Here is a 17044-nt window from a genome sequence, read left to right on the forward strand (position 1 = left end):
GCTGGTGGTGCTTGAGCTATTGGTTGCTCGCATGTAGGAACCAGAGCCCCAGTTGCAGCCAGTGTTGACTTTGCAGCTGGCCAGGCTCCAGCTCGGAACTGGTGTGCCAAGGCGAGTTCTGGACTTGTCTCTGACTTGATCTCATTCTAGCTCTGCATCTGTTGCTAGAAAAATCGTTGGAGCTGTCACAGAGCTGGTGGTAGAGGGGCCTCTCTTTTTGGCATTTGCATTTGAGACTAGTATTTTCTGCCTCCAGTTTCAGCACGAGAGCTGCTGCTGGAGTTTTTTCCACCTGAGGAGCTTGTCCCAGAGATACCCAGCCTCCGGAGCTGGTGCAAGGCTCCTGCTGGTGTAGGCTATAACCTTGGAGCTCACGCTAGAGCCAGGGCTGCAGCAGGCTCATCTTCTGAATCTGGCATTGTCTCTAACTCTGCCATTAGCATTGCCACTAGTTCTAGCACCGGAGAAGTCCCGCTGCACTTTCCTCCTGTGTAGAGCATGGGGCTGTGGTATCCCTCTTCCCAGGGATGGACATGCTGCCAGAGTCCCAAATGGGCTCATTCACAAGGAGCCTTTCAAAAGAGATCTGTAGAGGGGTGCCTGGGTGGCTCAGTGGGTTAAGCCTCTGCCTTTGGCCCAGGTCATGATCTCAGGGTCCTGGGATCAAGCCCCACATGGGGCTCTCTGCTCAGTGGGGAGCCTGCTTACCCCTCTCTCTCTCTGCCTGCCTCTCTGCCTACTTATGATCTCTCTTTCTGTCAAATAAATAAAAATAAAAATCTTTTTTTAAAAAAAAAGGTCTGTAGGAGCAGGCAAGATGGTGGAGGACTAGAGGACCCCATTTAAACTGTTCCCCTGAATTTAGCTGGATAGCTATCAAACCATTTTGAACACCCATGAAGTCAGCCTGAGATGTAAGAAACTATCTGGATCTCCAGATCCAGCACTGCTTTTCTGCGCAGAGTCATGAATCTGCAGAGAGATACAGAAGATAAAAAGAAGGGGGAGGGAGACTCCATAAGTCAGCTCCTAGGAAGTGATATAACACCGAATACAAAATCAGAACCTGGGAAATCTGCTCCAGGGAGAGGCATCCCTCCCTGAAAGGGGCTCAGGGGATGAAAAGGCAGAATTCTACGTGGGGCTGTGTGGTCTCAGGTATGGGGGACCACAGACCAAAAGGAGATTCCTGAAAAGGTCAAGGGCCTGAGCAGTGGAGCCGGAAAGCAGCTTATGATCAGCAAGCCTGAGGAGGGACTCTCAGCTCAGATCACCATAAACTGCAAGCCAGGCCAGTCGATAACCACTCTTTCCTTGAACAGCCTGAAAAAGTCTGGAACCTGCAACTGGGTAAAAACTCACAGAGTAGTGGTGGCCAGGAAAGGGCCCAGAGTTGCGCCCAGACTCGATCTAGGAACTTTGGGTGCACATGCAAGCCCCCAACAGCTCCTAGTCTTAGAATCACAAAGGGCAGAGGCTCTCCTGGGCCCCTGGACTACCTCTGAGAGAGTTGCCATGGGCGTGCACCATGGGAGGCTGCGGTCTTCAGTGGCGCGTGCAGAGGTAGAGACTGTTTGTCCTGGAGGTTTATTAAAGAGGGCGGACTGCGAATTTTCTGCTCTGGGCCAGAGGTTGGGCCCAGCCATTTCTGCTCTGCTACTCTGAAGAGGCATGGAAAGCCCTCAGGGAACAAAAGTCACACGGAAGACCTGTTTCTACTGAGCCCATCCCACTGACGGGGGCGGGGGGGGGGGGGGAACAACACACCCAACAACTCTGCACAGGCGGGTTACCTAAGAAACAGTGGCAGGCCCCTCCCCCAGAAGACAGGCTGGAAGAATAAGTGGACGAAAATCCTATGGATCCCACAAGACTGTAAAACCCCAACGCCAGGGGAAAATTGTATATTGAGCTCCAGATGTGGCCTCGTGACTTGTTTTTCAGATAAAGTTCTCCTTTTCTTTCTTTTATTTCCCTTTTCTCATGCTTTTTTCTCTATTGTATTTTTTCTTTTCACTTCAACTAGATGTCTATTATATCAACTCAATATTCATACTTGCTTTTCAACCTGTATCATTCCACACATGTGTTTTTTATAGATATATGCTTCATTTTAGCCCATTTTTCACTCTGTTCCACTTTACCTTTTTATATATACAAGTCTTACCTTCCTAGTAATTTTGGGACATAGTGTCCTCTAACACACATACCAGAATACACACAGGAACAACTGAAAACCCCTTCTTTGTTCACACACAGCACCCCCCCTTTCTCTCCCCACCTTATTAAAATTTTTCTATTTTTTAAGTTTATTCTTCTGTTTCATTTTGGCTTTGTTTTTCAGTGGTGGCTTCTGAGTACTCCTGATTTTGTTAGGGTAAATATTGCTCAGGTTGTGGTTGATATTTTGGACTCTGCTCATTCATTCAACCATCCCTCAACAGAATGACTAGGAGGAGGAACTCTCAACAAAGAAAAGAAACAGAGATAATGTCCTCTGCCACAGAACTAATGGACATGGATTTAAACAAAATGTCAGAGATAGAATTCAGGATAGTAATCATCAACTTAACAGCTAGGCTTAAGAAAACCATTAGTGACAACATAGAATCTCTAAGGGAAGAAATGAGATCTAATCAGGCCACACTTAAAAATGCTACAAATGACATACAGTCTAAACTGGATACTCTCACAGCTAGGGTAAATGAGGCAGAAGAACCAATCAGTGATCTAGAAGATAAGCTGATAGAAGGAAGCTGAGGAAAACAGGGATAGGAAGCTAGTAGCTCATGAAAGCAGAGAGATCAATGATGCCATGAAATGTTCCAGTGTCAGAATTATTGGGACCCTTGAGGGGTGGGGAGGAGAGAGAGAGGACTAGAAGATACACTTGAACAAGTCATAACTGAGAACTTCCCTAATCTGAGAAAGGATACAAGCATTCGTATCCAAGAGGAAGAGAGAACCCCTCCTCAAATCAATAAAAATAGATCAACACCCTGGTAAACAACTGTGAGGCTTGCAAATCTTAGAGTCAAGGAAACTATCCTGAGAGCAGCTAGGAGGAAGAGAGCTTTATATGTGGTGGGAGGAACATCAGAATAACATCAGACCTGTCCACAGAGACCTGGAAAGCCAGAAAGGGCTGGCAGGACATATTCATACTAAATGAAAAGAACATGTGGCCAAGAAGACGTTACACAGAAAGACTCTCATTCAGAATGGATGATAGATAAAGAGCTTCCAGGACAAGCAGAAACGGAATGAATATGTGACCACCAAGAAAGCCCCGCAAGAAATACTAAGGGGGATTCTATAAGTGAAAAGAGACCCCAAGAGTCACATAGACCAGAGATATAGAAAATCTATAGATACAGGGATTTTGCAAGCAATACAATAGCACTAAATTCCTATCTTTCAGTAGTTACTCTGAATGTAAATGGATTGAATGGTCCCATGAAAAGACACAGGGTTGCAGATTGAATTTAAAAAAAAAGAAAAAGAAAAAGCAGGATCCATCCATATGTTGTCTACAAGAGATTCATTTTGAACCCAAGTACAACTCCAGATGGAAAGTAAGGGGATGGAGAACAATTTACCATGCTAATAGACCTCAAAAGAAAGAAGGGGTAGCAATTCTCATATCAGGCAAGCAAGATTTTTAAACGAAAGACTGTAGTAGAAAAAAAAAAAAAGACTGTAGTAGGAAATGTAGAAGAATATTATATCACATTTAAAGGGTTTGTCCAACAAGAAGAGTAAACAGTTGTAAATATGCCCCCAACATGGAAGCAGACAGTTATACAAGCCAATTAATAACCAAAATAAACTTGTTAATAATACATTAATAGTAGGAGACCCAACATTCCACTCATAGCAATGGACAAATCATCCCAGCAGATCATCAAAGAAATAAGGCTTTGAATGACACACAGGACCAGATGGACTTCACAGACATATTCAGAGCATTCCATCCTAAAACAAAGAATACTCGTTCTTCTTTTTTTTTTTTTTTAAAGATTTTACTTATTTATTTGACAGACAGAGATCACAAGCAGACAGAGAGGCAGGCAGAGAGAGGGAGAGGAGGAAGCAGGCTCCCCGCAGAGCAGAGAGCCCGATGCGGGACTCGACCCCAGGACCCTGAGATCATGACCTGAGCCGAAGGCAGCGGCCCAACCCACTGAGCCACCCAGGCGCCCCATACTCGTTCTTCTTGAGTGCAAATGGAACTTTCTCCAGAATAGACCACACACTTGGTATCAGGTCTCAACTGATACCAAATGACTGAGATTTTCCCCTGCAGATTTTCAGACCACAATGCTATGAACCTAGAACTCAACCACAAGAAGAAATCTGGAAGGAATTGAAACACTTGGAAGTTAAAGAGTGTCCTGATCAAGAATGATTGGGTCAACAAGGAAATTAAAGAAGAACTTAAAACAATTCATTGAATCTAATGAGAATGAAACCATGTCAGTCCAAAACCTATGGGATATAGCAAAGATAGTCCTAAGAGGGTAATCCAAACTTCTCTCAAAAAATTAGAAAAATTCTGAAGGCATAAGCTAAACTTACACCTAAAGTACCTGGAGAAAGAAGAGCAAACAAGACCTAAACCAAGCTAGAGAAGAGAAATAGTAAAGATCACAGCAGAATCAATGAAATAGATACTACAAAAACAGAACAGAGCAACAAAAGTAGGAACTGGTTCTTTAAAAGAATAAGATCAATAAACCACTGGCCAGATTTATACAAAAGAAAAAGAAAAGGACCAAATTAATAAAATCATGAATGAAAGGGGAAAGATCAGGACTAACACCAAGGAAATAGAAACAATTCATAGAAATTATTACCAGCAACTATATGCCAACAAATAAAGCAATCTAGAAGAAATGGATGCACTCCTGGACACTTATAAACTACCAAGAATGAACCAGGAAGAAACAGACAATCTCAATAGACCATAACCAGTAAGGAGATTGAAGCAGTCATCAAAAACTTCCCAAAAAACAAGAGTCCAGAGCCAGATGGCTTCCAGGGGAATTCTAACCAAACATTTAAAGAAGAAATAATACTTATTCTACTAAAGCTGTTTCAAAAAATAGAAATAAGGGCTCCTGGGTGGCTCAGTGGGTTAAAGCCTCTGCCTTCAGCTCAGGTCATGATCCCAGGGTCCTGGGATTGAGCTCTGCATTGGGCTCTCTGCTTGGCCAGAAGCCTGCTTCCCTTTCTCTCTCTCTCTGCCTGCCTCTTTGCCTGCTTGTGACCTTTGTCTTTCAAATAAAGTCTTTTAAAAAATATAGAAATAGAAGGAAAACTTCCAAGCTCATTCTATGAGGCCAGTATTACTCTAGCCCCAAAACCAGACAAAGACCCCACCAAAAGGAGAATTACAGAGCAATATTCATGATGAACATGGATACAAAAATACTCAACAAGATCCTAGCCAATAGGATCCAACAGTACATTAAAAGGATGATTCACCACAACACGTGGGATTTGTTCCTGGGATGCAAGGGTGGTTCAATATTCAGAAATCAATGTGATAGAACATATCAATAAGAGAAAAGACAAGAACCACATGATCCTCTCAATCAATGCAGAGAAAGCATTTGACAAAATACAGCATCCTTTCCTGATTAAAACTCTTCAGATTGTAGGAATAGAGGGAACATACCTCAATATCATAAAAGCTATCTATGAAAGGCCCACAGAAAATATCACTATTAATAGGGAAAAGCTGAAAGCTTTCCCCTAAGGTCAAATACAAGGATGCCCACTCTCATAACTATTGTTCAATATAGTACTAGAAGTCCTAACCTCAGCAATCAGAAAACAAAAAGAAATATAAGGCATTCAAATCGGCAAAGAAGAAGTCAAACTCTCTCTCTTCCTAGATGACATGATACTTTATGTGGAAAACCCAAAAGACTCCACCCCCAAGTTACTAGAACTCATACAGCAATTCAGCAACATGGGAGGATACAAAATCAATGCACAGAAATCGGCTGTGTTTCTAAACACTAACAATGTGACTGAAGAAAGAGAAATTAAGGAATCAATCTCATTCACAATTGCACCAAAAAAAATTAGATACTTTGGAATAAACCTAGCCAAAGAGGTCAAGGATCTTTACTCTAGAAACTACAGAACTTATAAAAGAAATGGAGGAAGACAAAAAGAGATGGAAAAACATTCCATCCTCATGGGTCAGAAGAATAAACATTGTTAAAATGTCTATGCTGCCCAGAGCAATCTACATTTTCAGTGAAATCCCTATCAAAATATCATTAGCATTTTTCACAGAGCTGGAGCAAACAATCCTAAAATTTTGTATGGAATCAGAAAAGACCCCAAATCACCATGGGAATGTTGAAAAACAAAACAAAACATTGGGAGCATCACACTGTCTGATTTCAAGCTCTATTACAAAGCTGCCATCACCCAACACAACATGGTACTGACACAAAGACAGACATGCAGATCAGTGGAACAGAATAAAGAGCCCAGATATGGACCCTCAACTCTATGGTCAGCTAATCTTCGACAAAGCAGGAAAGAATATTCAGTTGAAAAAAGACAGTCTCTTCAACAAATGGTGCTGGGAAAACTAGACAGCCACATGCAGAAGAATGAAACTGGAACATTCTCTGATAGCACACACAAAGATAAACTCAAATTGGAAGAAAGACCTCATGTGAGACAGGAATCCATCCAAATCCTAGAGGAGAATATGGCACTAACCTGTTCCACATCGGGCACAGTAACTTCAAGACATGTCACTAAAGGCAAGGGCAACAAAAGCAAAAATAAACTATTGGTACTTCATGAGGATAAAAAGCTTCTGCACAGGGGCACCTGGGTGGCTCAGTGGGTTAAAGCCTCTGCCTTCAGCTCAGGTCATGATCCCAGGGTCCTGGGATCGAGCCCCGCATCGGGCTCTCTGCTCAGTGGGGAGCCTGCTTCCTCCTCTCTCTCTGCCTGCCTCTCTGCCTACTTGTGATCTCTGTCAAATAAATGAATAAAATCTTTAAAAAAAAAAAAAAAGCTTCTGCACAGCAAAGGAAACATCAACAAAACTAAATGGCAACCCATGGGATGGGAGAAGATATTTTCAAGTGACATTACAGATAAAGGGCTGGTATCCAGGTCTATGAAGAATTTCTTAGAATTAACACCCCAAAAATAATAATCCAGTGAAGAAACGGACAGAGAAATGGGCAGAAAACATGAACAGACACTTTGCCAAAGAAGACATACAAATGACTAACAGACACATGGAAAAATGTTCATCATCATTAGTCATCAGGGAAATTCAAGTCAAAACCACATTGAGATACCACCTTACACCAGTTAGGTGGGTATTATAGAGGGCATGGATTGCATGGAGCACTGGGTGTGGTGAAAAAATAATGAATACTGTTATGCCAAAAATAAATAAAAAATAAATTAAAAAAAAAAAAAGAAAAAAAAAAGAATGGCCAAAATTGACAAGGCAAGAAACAACAAATGTTGGAAAGGATGTGGAAAAAGGGGAAGCCTCTTACACTGTTGGTGAGGATACAAGTTGGTGGAGCCACTTTGGAAAACAGTATGGAGGTTCCTCAAAAAGTTGAAATTAGAGCTACCCTACAACCCAGCAATTGCACTACTGGGAATTTACCCCAAAGATACAGATGCACGTGCACCCCAATGGTCACAGCAGCAATGTCCACAATAGCCAAACTGTGGGAAAAGCCGAGATGCCCTTCAACAGACAAGTGGATAAGGAAGATGAGGTCCATATACACAATGGAATATTACTCAGCCATCAGAAAGGATGACTAGTACTATACATTGCTGTGGATGGAACTGGAGGGAATTAAGCTAAGTGCAGTAAGTCAAGCAGAGAAAGACAATTATCATATGGTGTCACTCCTACGAGGAACATAAGGAATAGCATGGAGGACCACAGAGGAAGGAAGGGGGGAACTGAAGGGGAAGAAATCAGAGAGGGAGACAAACCATGAGAGACTCTGGACTCCGGGAAACAAACTGAGGGTCTCAGAAGGAAGGGGTGAGGAGATGCGGTGACTGGGTGATGGGCATTAAGGAAGGCATGTGTGGGACGAGCACCGGGTGTTCTGTGCAACTAATGAATCCCTGAGCACTACATCTGAAACTAATGATGTGGTATTGCTTGGCTAACTGAATTTAAATTTTTAAAAAACTGAAAAAAGGGTGGGGGGGTGACAACGCCCAGTGCACCAGTGTCTCCTGCACACACAGAGTTGGGCCCCCCCTCCTGGGGGCCGGGAGGAGGTTGTGACCAGGGCAATGTGCTCCTGGGCATTTAATCTCTGTGCTCTGTTTCGTGACCTGGATGATGGCTTTGTAATTACCATTTTCTATTTCCATATACACAAAATAATTTGTAATACGTAAAGTGTAAAGATCTTTACTTTTAAAAAAGGTGTTCTTCCCAACAAACTAGCAGAAGTAGCATGGTTTCTACCAGGAAAATCCTAATGCGGGGCCGCTTCAAGCCCCAGGCCGGAGGCAGAACCCCCTCCCTGAGGGACGCAGAGCAGCGACGCCCAGGACGAAGCCCCCATGCGCTGAACCCCGGGCTCAGGACTCAGAGAGCGCGGCCAGGGGCCGAGCTTCTCGTCACTCCCTACACCACGCTGCTGCCCTGGTCGCTGGCGCACAGCTCAGCGCCGTGCACCCTTGGAAGAGAAAGAAGGGCTGCTCCGGTCCACAGCCCTTCTGCTGGGGGGCGAGGGGAGCAGTGCGGGCCGGTCAGGGCGCCTGGTCAGACGTGCCAGCCCCGCTCCCAGCTCCCCAAGCGCTTTGTTTCCCACCCAGCCCCTGCAGGGACGCCGACTTCACACGCCATACACCTGCCTCACTGGAACACGAACCTCAGGGCCCGGCCGCACCCTCACGAGTGGCCAACATTCCCACAGTGATTGCAGAAACCCCCAGCCCCGGAACCACAGACACGTGGCCGTCTGGGTCTGGCTTCTCGCCCGGGCACCATGTTTTCACCGTCCCCCACCCGCAGGCCAGTGTCCCACCTTCACTCCCGTGTCCAGCCCAATCGTGTTCACCCCGCGTGCTTCCACCGCAGTAACTGTGACTCACAGCCGCAGGGCACATGGCGGGCGGAGTAACCTGCACTGTGGTCAGACCCGGGGGGATGCCCTGCCCCACCAGAGGCCCAAGAGGAAGGCTGTGCTGGCCAAGCAGGGGCGGGGGCTCAGCGCCTGCGGTCTCCTGTGGAACCAGCTTGCTGCAGAGCATCCTGTGGGAGCTGCTCCCCACGGCCACGCAGGGGACACGGAACCATCTGAGACCCCTCCCCCACCAGTCACGCAGGGGTCACAGAACCATCCCCCTCGACACGCAAGGAACGTGGAGCCATCCACCCCCCACCCCCCCCCGCCGCCTCACAAGGAATGTGGAACCTTCTGAGACCCCCACCATGCAGGAGACAGCACCACCCACCACGCGGGGCACAGGGAACCCTCCACCGGCCCACCCCTCACCACACAGGGACCATGAACAGTCTGCTCCCCCACCCCCACCCCCAGGGACCACAGCTTCTGGAGGCTCCAGGGATCCCCTGGGCGTGGCGGTGCCTCTTCCATCACTGTCTGTCTTTACACGGCTTTTCCCGTGTCTATGTCCCTCTTCTTTCTATAAGGACACAAGTCACGCAGGATTAGGGACGCTCTAATGGCTCCTATTACCTGCTTATAACTGCAAAGGTCCTTCCGAATGAGGTCCTGAGGTCTCTCTCTGGGGATACAACTTACCCTCCACACTGAGATAAACTTGCTCTAAAAGAAAGCCAGTTCTACGTAAATGAGTCCTAGAAAAGGCTCTAGCCTGCCCGATCTATTTAAGAACCGTTAAGAGCTTAAGGTCCAGCAGGCCCACATGTGAAAGGCCTCCAGGAGTGTCTGCTGGTTTCCTCTTGGCCTGCTGGAATCCAGCCAGCTCCCCCAGACCCACATATCCCCAGTCCAGACACCTTACTCCCCCCAATTCTTTCAAAGGTGGCAGCTTGAAACTGGCTGGAGAAAGACGCCTTTTGGACAGCATGCTTGATGGGGACAGGGAGTACCTAACAGCCAAGGCTCTGAGAGGTCTGTTGTCTGGTGGGTCCCCCAACAGACTTGCCGAGGGTGGGGGTGCGGACTCACCAGATTCCTCCAGCTCTATCCTCAGAGCAAGATTCAATGATGAACATGAGGCAGATGCTTCCTACCTACTCACAACACCTGCCTGGCCCCTTGGGCTCAGGATCCCCTACATTGTGCAATTCTCACAGTGCCCCCGACTTCTACTGCACCCCACCTCCTGGCCACTGAGGGCAGTGGGGCCAGCCAGGGCCCTCCAGGCTTCTGGGCCTCCAGTGGATCTCAAACCACCTGAAGACCCTCCAGGGCAGAGGGCACCCTCCCCCACAAAGTGTTTCTGAGTCAACAACAGTCCCAGGCTGTGTACCTGATGGCACCCCAGGGCTACCAGGAATCAAGGTTCCCAGACATGCCTTCGCAAAGTACCCCGACAGCCACACGGGCACTGTTTGGCCAAAGCAGTCCATGTTCCTCCAGCTTTACCTTGGGGGGGCAGGGAGGATGCAGGGAACAGGCTCCTTTGTGTAACAGAGCTGGGAATTAGGGAGAGGACTTGGAGAGCCCAACACCCATGCACAAGAGCCAACCCCGCTGCACACGTGCCCTCTGCTAGTCCCTGGCTCCCTGCATCTGCATGCTGAGCCTCACCTTGACCTGCGCTGAGGAGACCGGGTGTCTCTCTGCCTGCAGAACTCTGCTCAAATCTCCACCACAACAGAGCCTCCTGGGCAGAGGGAGCCCACCCCTGAGAATGTTTCCGAGGAGACAGTATAAAAGTGGGAGCAGGGGCGCCTGGGTGGCTCAGTAGGTTAAGCCTCTGCCTTCGGCTCAGGTCATGATCTCAGGGTCCTGGGATCAAGCCTGAAATCAGGCTCTCTGCTCAGCGGGGAGCCTGCTTCCCCCCTCCCACTACGCCCCCCACCGCCTTTTTCTGCCTACTTGTGATCTGTCAAATAAATAAAATCTTTAAAAAATAAAAACAAAAAAAAATAAAAATAAAAACAAAAAACAGAGTGGAAGCACTCAGTCCCCATCGAGCCTGCCTGCCTACCTGACGGGATCGCCGGCTTTACGAGCAATCCAGGCTCCGGGGTCTTTTGTAAAAGATACACCAGCCATGCTGCCTCCAGACCAGAGCTGACAAGGGTGTGCCACTGCTTCCAGCTCGGCCTCCAGTGGCAATGTGCACCTCTGTGTCAGCCAAGACTTTCACTGAGACTGACTTCAGGGACCCACAGAGTAGATACACCTGGGGCACGGCCTCCTCCTACAACTGCCCTGCTCCAGGACCCTGGCACCCTGACCTGCACCCTGCCAGCCCACCAGCCCACCATGGCCTCCTGTCCTGTGGGGCTCCAGGTCGACTCCAGAGCATCAGAATGGCATCGGAAGCCCACATGAAAACAGTCTCAAGTGGCAGGTTGCCCCTCCCCAGGTGGACTGGCTGCTTGAGGGGTCCCAGGTTTCTCCAGCAAAGATGAAGTGCCTCTCTGGAGGGCAGCCTGAGCATCCCCCAGTCTCTCCTTGTAAAGGCAGCCCCGACTGCTCCAGCTCGGCATTCAGGGGTGGTACGTGCAGTTGTGTAGAACAGAGCTTGGCTTCTGCAGATGCCACAGCCCACCAGGAGCTTGTAGCCACACCTAGGCGCTACTCATGGCTGTTTCTCAAGATCCAAGCCATCCTGGGCCCATGGCAGCCACATCTGTGCAGTCAGCCCCCACTACTGGCCTCCAACTGTGCATGCGCATTTGCTAGTTGCCAAGACACCTTGCCAATCGGGCCCATGGTAGCCTACTAAGGTCCAAAGCACGTTCTGGGGCCAGAGTTCTACGTACAGTTTCCTGTTCCAAGTCCAGGCCTCCCCTCGGCCTGAGCAGCCTTTGAGTGTGCAGTCAGCCCTCCTCATTCACCTACCCACCCCCACAACCTTGTTGGCCCCTCGTGGAACACTGGGCTCAGGCCAGTGCCCCACACTGCACCACCCCAGGGCAGAGGGCGGTTACACCCTGAAATTCTTTCAAAGGCAGCAGCTTCAGACTGGATTCAAACAGATCCCTTTTGAAACTAGGGGCTTCTTGAGTCCCTGGGCTTCTCAAACAGAGCTCCCTGGGGTCTGTGCTGAGGTCAGAGGGGTCCATCTGAAGCGTGCTCCGGGGCCCAAGATCGCGCCTTCCCTCCTATCTGCCTTTTCAGTTCCTTGTGTTCCCTCAGGCCTGGGCTGCCTGGTCAGACACCTCTCAGCCAGCCTCTGGCGATGCATACCCAGTGGGTCCCTGACAATTGGGCTCAGCCTGTGGGTGCCTGGTGCCCCCTCCTTGTTACCTAACTTTTGTCTGTTGGTAACCTTGTGGGCTGTGGGGCTCAGCTTTGGCTCCCAAACCTACATATCACCACAGTCAAGACTGGTTTCTCCCCTTCAAATTAAAACCACATTGAGATACCACCTTACACCAGTTAGAATGGCCAAAATTAGCAAGACAGGAAACAACATGTGTTGGAGGGGATGTGGAGAAAGGGGAACCCTCTTCCACTGTTGGTGGGAATGCAAGTTGGTGCAGCCACTTTGGAGAACAGTGTGGAGATTCCTCAAGAAATTAAAAATAGAACTTCCCGGGCGCCTGGGTGGCTCAGTGGGTTAAGCCGCTGCCTTCGGCTCAGGTCATGATCTCAGGGTCCTGGGATCGAGTCCCGCATCGGGCTCTCTGCTCGGCGGGGAGCCTGCTTCCTCCTCTCTGCCTGCCTCTCTGCCTACTTGTGATCCCTCTCTCTGTCAAATGAATAAATAAAATCTTTTAAAATTAAAAAAAAAAAAAAATAGAACTTCCCTATGACCCTGCCATTGCACTCCTGGGCATTTACCCCAAAGATACAGATGGAGTGAAAAGAAGGGCCATCTGTACCCCAATGTTTATAGCAGCAATGGCCACGGTCGCCAAACTGTGGAAAGAACCAAGGTGCCCTTCAACGGATGAATGGATAAGGAAGATGTGGTCCATATACACTATGGAGTATTATGCCTCCATCAGAAAGGATGAATACCCAACTTCCATAGCAACATGGACGGGACTGGAAGAGATGATGCTGAGTGAAATAAGTCAAGCAGAGAGAGTCAATTATCCTATGGTTTCACTTATTTGTGGAGCATAACAAATAGCATGGAGGACGAGGGGAGTTAGAGAGAAGGGAGTTGGGGGAAATTGGAAGGGGAGGTGAACCATGAGAGACTATGGACTCTGAAAAACAATCTGAGGGTTTTGAAAAGGCGGAGGGTGGGAGGTTGGGGAACCAGGTGGTGGGTATTATAGAGGGCACGGATTGCATGGAGCACTGGGTGTGGTGCAAAAACAATGAATACTGTTATGCTGAAAAGAAATATAAATAAATAAAATCTTTAAAAAAAAAGAGAGTGGTTTCTCCCTGAAATGCTTTCAAACATTGGCAGCTTGAACTCGATGGCCCCCTGGGCCCAGGGATCCTTCAACACCCAAGGCTCCCAGAGGTCTGTTTGGAAGGTCCCCAGAACATCCCACACCACCCCACCAGATTCCTCCAGCTCTGCCCTTAAGGCAAACACGTTCAGTAATCCTGATGACTGACATGAGGCAGATACTGCCTGCTCCTCGTGGGCCGCTATCACACGCTGCCTTGTGCCCACGCTGCTGGCCATGCTGTGGTTTGTGGCTCACGGGTGCCGAGTCCAGCTCCTCTTTCACCGCGTGAGGGCAGTGGGGCCGGGCCAGGCCTCCAGGTTACTGGCGCCGTGATTCACTCCGGAACCACCCCAACACCATCCCAGACAGGAGCCCTCCCATTCTGAAGTATTTCTGAGGTGCCAATCCTCACCCCCCCAGAAGGGGTACCCATGGGGTTACCAGGAATCCAATCTCCTAACTGTCTTGGTGAAGAATACCCCAGCAGCCACGCAGTCCTGTGCAGAAAAGCAGTGCATGTATTTACAGCATTTCACTGCATGAAATATGTGCATTTTTCTAATACAGGAACATAATTTAGGCAGATGTAGCGGCCAAAACTGAAAAACTTCCACCACATTAAGAGTCCACCTCTGTGCGTATAACCTCCAGGTAGCAGGAAACTTTCTGACAGGGCAGCTCTCAACTGGCGACAATCACTCACCCTGCAAACTGGCCACACCATGGGCTCCCAGGTGCTGCATTCGGCCAGCTCCCCAGTCAGTGGGCAGGCCCTGACCCTGCAGAGAAATCCACGTTTTCCAGGTCTGCCCCAAGGAAAGAGAGACCCAACTATGCAGGTTAAGGCTTAGAAAAAGGCAGATGCCATCAATCCCCCGACAATGTCCTCCTGTCACCCAGCTTGGCCAGACACTGCCCAGTTCCAGGTCCCAACCTCACCCCACCTTCCTCACCTGCCCACGCACAGTCAGAATCCAGTCCAGTCGGGGGGGGGGGGGCACCCAGCCACATGGAAGTCTAGCCCACCCCACCCACTGGCAGAGCCTTCAGGGTGCAGGGCCGCACTCCCGGGGTCCTCGTACAGCTTCATCCGACACTAAGGACTGTCGGCCCCTCTGGTACTGCCTACCTCTAGGGGCGCCAGGGCTTCCTCAGCAATCAGAACTTCCCAACTGTGGGCGCCTGGGTGGCTCACTGGGTTGAGCCTCTGCCTTTGGCTCAGGTCATGACCTCAGGGTCCTAGGATCCGCTCCCACATTGGGCTCTCTGCTCAGTGGGGAGCCTGCTTCCCCCTTTGTCTCTGCCTGCTTCTCTGCCTACTTGTGATCTCTGTCCCTCTGTCAAATAAATAAATAAAATCTTTAAAAAAAAAAAAAAGACTTCCCAGCTCTATCTCCTGGGAGGTCTCCTGAAAGTGCTATTTGGCCAGAAGCAGCAAATGTCCCCTCTCTTCCAAGGTGAACGATTCAGTTCTTCATGTTTCTAGCCAGAAAATTTACTCAAGGTTTTTATCAATAATATCAATTAGTATAATGCGAAGTTAAAGCAACCCAGTAACTCCAACCCCTCTAGATTATTCCCACCTAAAGAACATTACATTACCAGTGTTGCATCTGGGGGGACTCAGTCTGTTGGGCATCTGACTCCTGGCTCCAGCTCAGGTCACGATCTCAGGGTAGGATCTGCCCACATTCGGCTCCGCACTCAGATGGGAATCTGCTTGAGACTGTCTCCCTCACCCCCTGCTCACACTCTTTCATTCTCTAAAATGAATAAGTAAATCTTTGAAGAAAAGAAAAAGAACGAACATTACCAGCACGCTTCAACAACTGGAATGAACATCAAGCCCGTCACCGCTAGCTGAGGAGGTCGGGATATCAGTGAGAACTCACGCAACACGCCCATAAGGTGCTGAGAAGCTGGACCGGCACAGAGGTCCTGGGCGGGGACCGAGCGCCAGTTGCCAGACAACACGCGGCTCTTCCCACAGAGCTCTGAATCCTGCTGACTACAACAGGAAATGCTGATGCAAAGCAAACACACCTGAGAAGAAAGAGAGTTTCACTCCAGCTGACCAGGAAACGTGCTCTTAACAGAAAACGTGCTCCAGAGCATTATAAACTTTTCACATCTTGTAAAAACTCAAAAGCTTACAGGTTAACATACTGGCAGGAATCATGAGTTTTAGGGTTAGGGTTAGCATGTAGGAATGCAGGGGGCATTGATGGGCATCTCAAGGACAAGTCGGTTTTCCCTTAGGTGTGACTCTTCACAAATCAGATGTACAATGTGCGTGGAGGGGCCGTCAACCCGGTTCACGGTTTGAACGAAGTCTGTGCAGGCTCTGCTGGCTCAGAATCTGAATCCACTTCCTTTGTACACCAGCCTTCCACATGGCGGATTTACTTCGTGCCTCAGAGAGGAAGAGGAAAATCTGGGTGTCCTTCTGGCATGGGCTGTCTCTTAAGTAATTCTTACTTAAAACAACCAATGTCACTGTACATTTCGGAGAGCCTGTCCTCAGGCCCCACAGTATCCGGGCAGTCCTTACTCTGCACGAACCCACAATCCCGGACGGACTTCAGCAAGAAACCTATCAGGTCACTCTTCTCACCAACCCTAAACCTCACGTTTCCTCCTAGTAACTTGCTGCCACGAACTCCACTCTGCTCCCCGGTGTGAGTTACCACTCGGCGCACCGCATCTCAGTGGAGCACAACCACCCGCCGTCCACGGCAACACTGCGAGGTCCCTACACCCACCGCAGAAACAGCCCCACACCCTGAGCACTGCGCTTTAACACGTCTCCTGGTTTTTGTTTTTGTTTTTTAATTTATTTATTTTCAGCGTAACAGAATCCATTGTTTTTGCACCACACCCAGTGCTCCATGCAATCCGTGCCCTCTCTGATACCCACCACCTGGTACCCCGACCTCCCACGCCCCGCCCCTTCAAAACCCTCAGATTGTTTTTCAGAGTCCATAGTCTCTCATGGTTCACCTCTCCCTCCAATTTCCAACTCCCTTCTCCTCTGCATCTCCCCGTGTCCTCCATGATATTTGTTATGCTCCACACATAAGTGATCATTGACTCTGCCTGGTTTTTTCCTAAAACTCCGAGAGCCCGGCCGCCCGCCGCCCCGCGGCCGCCCCCGCCGGGCCGCCGCGCCCCGCCGGCCCAGACAACGGGGGCCGCGCTCACACCTGTCACCCCAACCGGGGCGCGTCTGCGCACGCGGGGCACGAGGCCGCGCGCCTCCCGGTCTCACCTGGAAGCGCCCCCAACAGCTGCCGGGCGCAGGGGAGCGGCGGCCGGCTCCCGCGGACACCGAGCAGCCGCCAACCGACCCGAGCGGCCAGCCGGCCGGCGCGCGCCACCGACCGTGGGGCCGACCGGAAAGTCTGCGGCCGCCTCTTCCTACCTCCCGACGCACCCGGCCCCGGCCCCGCCCCACGCCGGCCGCGCCCCGGCCCCGCCCCACGC

At 49.4% G+C, this 17044-nt stretch overlaps 1 long non-coding RNA gene across 3 annotated transcripts; it reads right to left on the reverse strand.

The window, feature by feature from the left end:
* Nucleotides 1-788: 788 nt before the first annotated feature.
* On the reverse strand, nucleotides 789-16961 carry LOC122890042. 3 transcript variants are annotated; one of them, XR_006381023.1, is made up of 4 exons: nucleotides 16830-16961; nucleotides 15164-15974; nucleotides 14265-14340; nucleotides 789-972 (listed from the first exon to the last, which is right to left on the reverse strand). It is a non-coding gene; the product is annotated as an uncharacterized LOC122890042 (long non-coding RNA). The 3 variants fall into 3 exon arrangements; XR_006381024.1 differs by lacking the exon at nucleotides 16830-16961 and having other exon boundaries at nucleotides 15164-15604; nucleotides 15716-16430; XR_006381022.1 differs by lacking the exon at nucleotides 16830-16961 and having other exon boundaries at nucleotides 15164-16430.
* Between the last annotated feature and the right edge of the window lie 83 nt (nucleotides 16962-17044).

The sequence above is a fragment of the Neovison vison genome, chromosome 11 (assembly GCF_020171115.1).
Source record: "Neovison vison isolate M4711 chromosome 11, ASM_NN_V1, whole genome shotgun sequence".
NCBI classification, from domain to species: Eukaryota; Metazoa; Chordata; class Mammalia; order Carnivora; family Mustelidae; genus Neogale; species Neogale vison.